Source organism: Nannospalax galili, unplaced genomic scaffold (genome assembly GCF_000622305.1).
Source record: "Nannospalax galili isolate Female #2095 unplaced genomic scaffold, S.galili_v1.0 scaffold46, whole genome shotgun sequence".
In the NCBI taxonomy this organism is placed as follows: Eukaryota; Metazoa; Chordata; class Mammalia; order Rodentia; family Spalacidae; genus Nannospalax; species Nannospalax galili.
The window spans coordinates 4991886-4998716 of NW_008355790.1; positions in this window are offsets into that span (position 1 = coordinate 4991886).

The following is a 6831-nucleotide window of genomic DNA, read 5'->3' on the forward strand; positions in this document are numbered from 1 at the left end:
TAATTATATTAATTCAACTGTAAACCTAAAAATTTACAGCCAATTTTGAAAATGATGCATCCTACCTCAGGAAACCGTTATTGAATATGTCAATTGTGTTGTAATGATATGCTTCTTCTAAGTATGTTGTTATTAAATAAATAATTTTTAAAAATTAAAAAAATGCCCTTCATATAACTCCTTCCAGGATTATCTCCCTAAGTATCTTCTTTTTCTTCAGCACACCAGAATGGTCCATGGGTTGCATTCTGCCTTCTGGTTGATCTTGCCTTCTGGTCAAGTATTGCCTCATACAGTACTTTGAAGTCTCCTACTCATTTGCTATTATTCCTAATGAATCTTTGTGTCCTTTTAGAACTGGATTTGAAAAATGCTCTTCTTGGTTTGGTTTTTAAGCATGAAAAGTATTCAGTACAACTGGGGGAAAAATAATAATCAGTGGCTGTTCTGTTCTTTCATACCATAAATAAAATGTAGACAGAAAAGTTATTTCTAGTTATTAAACATTGTATGTAGCTTTGCTTCAATGATCATTTAAAAAATAAGAATAAGTTAAATAAATGATATTTTCTTTCACATTTTAAAGTGCACACTTTGTTCTATACATGTATCAATGATAATTTTCCAGTGATCCTACAAGGCACAGGTTGATATATGCAGTTTTAGACCAAATTAGGCTAAAGTTTAGAGAGGTGATTCCTTCAGTGACTCTGCTTTGTAGTATGCAACATGTGTAATCAAAGACTTTCTCTTTGAATGATATTCCATTTTGATTTCCCCAACAAATCCATGGGAATTTTAGTATCTTTTATGAGCTGTGAAATCCTTGGAATGATAAGAAATTTTCGGGGTCTTCAAAACATTTTACTAGCCTTTCTATAGCCAAATTATTTTGGTTATAAAATCTTGTCATTTTTACTCTCATTCCCACTTGAGTGTACTATGGAGTTTTCCAGAAGTTACATGATGAGTGATAACTTATCATTATAAAATTTAATGAATGTGCACATGTGTAGTCTTACATATTAAAAATGTTCCAGCTTTAGTTTTCAACAAGGTAAATATCTACTGAAATATATCACATATGTAAATTTCTTTGATTTCCTCAAATATAGGTTGAAGGAATCTTGGGATGTAAATATTTGGGGAGAACTGTTGTCATATGTATTGTCAACCTGATAAATCTAGAACTACCTAGGAGACAAATCCCTGGGCACATCCATGAGGGTTTATTTAAATTCACTGAGGTATGAAGATCTACCTTAACTGTGAGCAGCACCATTCCATAGGCTGGGGTCCTGGGCTGAGTGAAAAGGAAAGTGCGTTCAGCAACAACATTCATTGCTCTGTTTTTTGACTGTGAACACAGGTGTCTAGGCATTTCAAGCTCCCACAGCCATCATTTCCCACAATGACGGGATGTTCCCTTGAACTGTGAGTTCAAATGAACCCTTTCTCCCATGTTACTTTTGTCATGGAATTTTATCACGGAAGCAGGAAACTTAACTGCTAAAACTGTCTCTTTGGGCAGTAGAATGCAGCCTTGAATTCCACAATGAATGCAACCTAGTTTTTGTAGAAATAAGCATGTCATTACAGATATCCTATGTTCTACTTAACAGAATCTACATCTTACATGTCATATTTTCAGAAAAACAGAATCTTCATAATTTTAGTAGGAATTCAGCTTTCATGAAGGATAACTTTTATGTGTTACTCAAATTATATCTAAATTAAGAAACTCGTTTTTCCCTCAAAGACTTACAGATTTTTCTTTTCAGTAGCAGATATATTTAACATTATCACAGAAATCCACCTGGAATCCAATTTACTTTGGAGCATTTGATTTTGTTAAAACTTCACTGTGTGACCGGTAATGATGTCTCTGCAGCACACCTTGCTTTGAGGTCTCCCGTTTGTAGTTTACTTTTGTTGAACAAAGCAGCTTCTCTGGAAGTTAATCTTTTTGATATTTACTACATAGAAAGAAATCAAAATTTCTTATAAGGTCTTTGAAAAAAATAGATGTAAGGATTACTGAAGCCTTTTACGTTGCTCCTGACTCTGGTGACTAGAAGACTACTCAGAAAAGCTACCAAATTTGACAAGCTTGTATATGATTTGTGAGAGGTAACATTTTACAGATTTCTTTTGCTGTACAAAGTGGACTTTGATCTAAGTGTCTGTGAACCAAACAATGCACTCCTAAACACTTAGGCTTGACACCCTCAGAAATTATGATGGAATTCTTCTTAGTTTTAAATGTCTGTTTTATACAGGAAGAATCATGATAAGTCATTGATGATATTTTAATCATTGAAATGATCACTGATAAGGTTTGGAAGAAATTGTTCAACTTCAAATTTTGCTAGAGATCTCCAAAGTTTTAGCTTAAATATAGTGGAAAAAATTAATTACAGGTTGATGATTTTTTCACAGTTCCTTAAACCAAATATCTGATAAGTAAAACGCTGTCCAACAACCAGTTATTTCATTTACACCAATTTATTTTTTTAGAGTCCATGAATAACAGTGATTGCTTCAGTTGGGTCAATAACAACCGTCCACATAGAACATTAAACAGCTGAAATAAGGAATCAGCCACAGGGCACTCTGCTGATTGCATGTGTGTTCACATAGCTTGAATTCTTCCTACAGAAGTCTCTGAGAAATATTCCTAATAAAAATATATTTGTTTTCTACTTAGTACACATTAAGGGGTCACTTTTTCCATGCTATAAGGAACAAGAGCTCAGGGACCTGATGTCAGCATATTGACATTGAATTTAAGGTTTATAATAAAGTACTTTATTCTCTACCGTGTGGGTTAGAAACGACCCTGGTAAGTCCACTCGGAGAAATGATCTGCAGGTGTCCTCACAGTTAGGACAGGAGAACTTCAGTTCCCTGAGGACAAAGAAAAGTCTGTGATGGTCATTTTAATGTTTCTGAAATCTTTGCAATCTGCTTATCTTACAGCAAGTTGTAAGCAAAGCTGGGATTGAATAAAAAACTTAAAAAGTAGTCCCAACAAAAGGTGTCAACTATCCTAGGACCTTTTTCAGAAGGGTACAGAGGCAGAAAATCAGTCGCAACTTCTACAGGGTGCTGCTTCTGAGACAATGTTTGGGAAAGAGGTGAGCACCACTTTGAATTTTTAAAAGAACATCCATTGGTAAGGAGCTAAACACACCTCTTGTTGGCCCATGGGAAATGGGAAGAGAAACACAGCATGTCTAGGTAATCTGGTTGGGCTCAGGTCAGAGCTTGCCTACCTTAGAGAGGATGAGAGACCAGGAAGGAAATTTGAATGTGGAGAGGAAGGCTAGGGCTATGAAGGGAGAAGATGCTGAGGGTGCCACTGGGGGTCCTTCAAGTTATTCTTGGTAGATTGCTTACTAAAAGCTTTGTGTGTGTGCGCGCATGACAGGTGTGAAAGGCTTTTTTTTTTTTAAATCAAATATTCAAATAAAGTCCTTCCATGTTGTTTTTTAGTCAGATATACACTACATGGTTATTTCTGGTTATGGGCCTTCCTGGCTATCTGACCTTTGTTCCAGTTTTTACATTAGTAAATTGGGAGTTCTTAGTAGCACCTAATTCTTAAGTTATACAGACTGTGTACCTTATTATGAAAAAGCTCTAAAAGGGTCCTTGACATAATAAAGATTACGATGTAGATGATTATTTTAGATACTGTACTGCAGCACTGATACATACACCAACAGAAACATATTCTCCTGATTGTGTGAACTGCTCCGCACTGAAACTCATAGTGCTCACTGTTTCATTTTCTTTGTAATCAACCCTTCCCCTAAGCACTTTCTCTATGAGAGAAGGAACTCAGATGAGACTTGAAATCACAAGCAGGAAACCCTCACACACGTAGGTTACAGATTCATTTACTCCATGAAGTTAACAAAATAAAGGCAAGTCAAGTTAAAGATGACATAAGGACAATTGCAAAGGTCAAATTAACATAAAACAGTGTCAAGGTAAGAAAGTAAATATCAACCAAAATAAATAAACAGCCCTTGAAAATGAAAAGTCGATATTCTGAAGGGAAAGAAAAACTAAAACACAAAGCAGGAATATGATTGCAAACATCCAGAGGGAATGGAAATGGACAGGGAAAATAATACAGCAGCTGGCATCACAGTCTTTGGGACGACATTAAAAGAGATGAGGCAGGGGGCTGGAGAGATGGCTCCGCAGTTGAGAACACTGGTTATTCTTGCAGAAGACCCGGGTTCGAATCCCAGCACCCACATGGCAGCTAACAATTGTCCATAACTCCAGTCCCAGGGGATCCGACAGCCTCTTCTGACCTCCGTGGGCATTGCACAACACGGGTGCACTTACCTACATGTAGGCAATACATGCATACACATAAAATAAAAATAATAAATAAAATTTAAAAAATAAAAGAGATGAGGCAACCTTGTCTTACAAACATATTGAAGGCATGAATTTGCTTGGTCTTTAATGTATATATTGACACTGTAGAATAATGTGTACGTTTTTCTGAATATTTGACTGAGGCAAGAGCGTGTGGATAGGTTTTTATTTGTGTGAATGTTTTAAATTATTTTTCCCAATAGTGCAACAGAGCAGACATAGGAGTGAACTGTTGGGTTGGGCACTGAGATACAAACCATGTCTTTTTCTCCAGACATTTTGACCCATTTAATCAACTGTGACTTGGGAACTGAATCAGAGAGCTCTATTTCGATCTGCATGGATAGCCACTCTTCTAAATCAGATGTATACTTCTAGACCTATCCACAACTGAAGAGGCACTGTTTCTTCAGGTGCCTTCTATTTTGTGATCTAGGACCATGGATCTCATGTTGGAATATAGAAGACCCTGGGAAGCCCATTGTGGACTCCAGAAGTCAGATCTACTGGGATCCTCATCATCAGTCTGCTTTTTATTAGCTTTGTGATTCTAAGGAGGTTATTTAAATTCTATAAACTTAATGGCACTCTTCTGTGAAAATAGTATATAGACTTCAAGGAGGAACCTCAGACCTTAAAGTCTGCTGAGTAAGAATATTAAGTTTGTTATTTAACCCTACATCATTGTGTGTGTGTGCGAGTGTGTGTGTTGTTCATGTGTCTGTGTATGTATGTTCCCACGTGTGTGGCAATACATGTGTGCTGAGACTGGAAGTTGACATTGGTGTGTTCCTCCTTTGCTCTTTATTTTCTGATGCAGTCTCCTGCTGAATCAGGAGCTTAGGAACGCCTGCCTACTGAGGGTGGAGGGCTGTCTCCACTTTCCCATTGCTGGACTACATGAAAGCCTACCTAGCATGCAAGTCGATTCTGGGTATTCTGTCTCTCCTCATTATGCTTCTGTGCCAATGCTTCACCCCTAGCCTTAATTCTAACTTTTTTTAACCAGACAAATCTCTGGTGCCAAACCTTTGTTCTCCATGGCTGGAAACAATGCCTTTCCTCCAGTGGAGTGGGGCCACCTACCCACCATGTTGCGGGACCCCAGACATTTTTAAGGCCTTAAAACTGTCAAAGAGGACTAAGCAGGGATGCTGTGTTCGACTGGTCAGTATGCATGACACTTCTAAGACTTCTGGTGCTTCATCCTACGTGTTGGTTTGTCCCCAGATGTGATGTGTCGCTATCACTGGCACTTAGAAGCAAGGAGCTGTTCTTCAAACTGTTTCTTCCTCCTGCCAGCTGCTGCTTCAGTGTGTTGCAGACTCCTAGACACCAGGAGGCAACACCAGGACCCCCAGACTCTGTCTCCCCTCCTATGTGCCTCCGCATGTATGTATTCGTTATTTTCTTCTCACCAATTATTGAAGAATTTTGGTAATTTCATAAAAAAGGCCTCTGCTCTTATTTGTTGCAACAGAATACTCTTTTGTCACCTAATTTTCTTTGAATTCTTTTTAGTTTCACCTAAAAACTATTTTATTCTCCCTAAAATTGGACTTCTTATCCTGCTCCTCTCAAAATATTGTGGTAGCTTTTGGAATGGAAAATAATAATAATACTTTTAAAAAAACAAATACAGAGACTGAGACAAAAAGCAAAACAAAATACACATGCAAAAATAAAAATATGAAACCATTTTCCATCTACCATATTTCTACTGCACCTTATAGGCAGACTATTAATAGCATAAGGGCTACTGTATTAGAAATAATACATGTAAGCGATGGAAAATCTATGTTGAGTCAATGGAAATAATTACAGAAAACTGAGAAGACTTTGTGCATGTGTATGTTTAAGATTTTTTTTTGTTGGTTTTTTTTATTTGTTTTTTGAGACAGGGTTTCCTTGTAGCCCCCGTTGGCATAGAACTTGCTATATGGACCAGGCTGGCCTGCATCTCAAAGATCTGCCTACCTCTGCCTCCCAAGTGCTGGGATTGAAGGCAAGTGCCATCACACCTGGCCCTAGAATATGTTTTAAAATTTTAATTTGATAATGACCTATGAATCCCAGGTACTCTGCTCACTATTCTAGCATATATGAAATAAATTTAGCACACATCAAGTTCTCTGAGTACTCTGAAGAATGGATAAGAATTTTTTTTGACACAGCAGCTTTGATTTCAATCATCACAACAGTTAATTTTTGGGGTTGGAACAATCACTGAGCACTCTGCATTACCATACAGACCAATCTGAATAAGCATTAGGCAAGTTTCTTCTACTGGTGCATTTATTGTAGAATGGCACAGCACATTGTCGAAAAGAATTATCCACACCGTACTCCTAATTTACCATGTTAACTACCTTTCAAAGCATTTCATAATAAGGTGTGAAGTTTGTATAACCTAACAATCGGGTATCATTAATA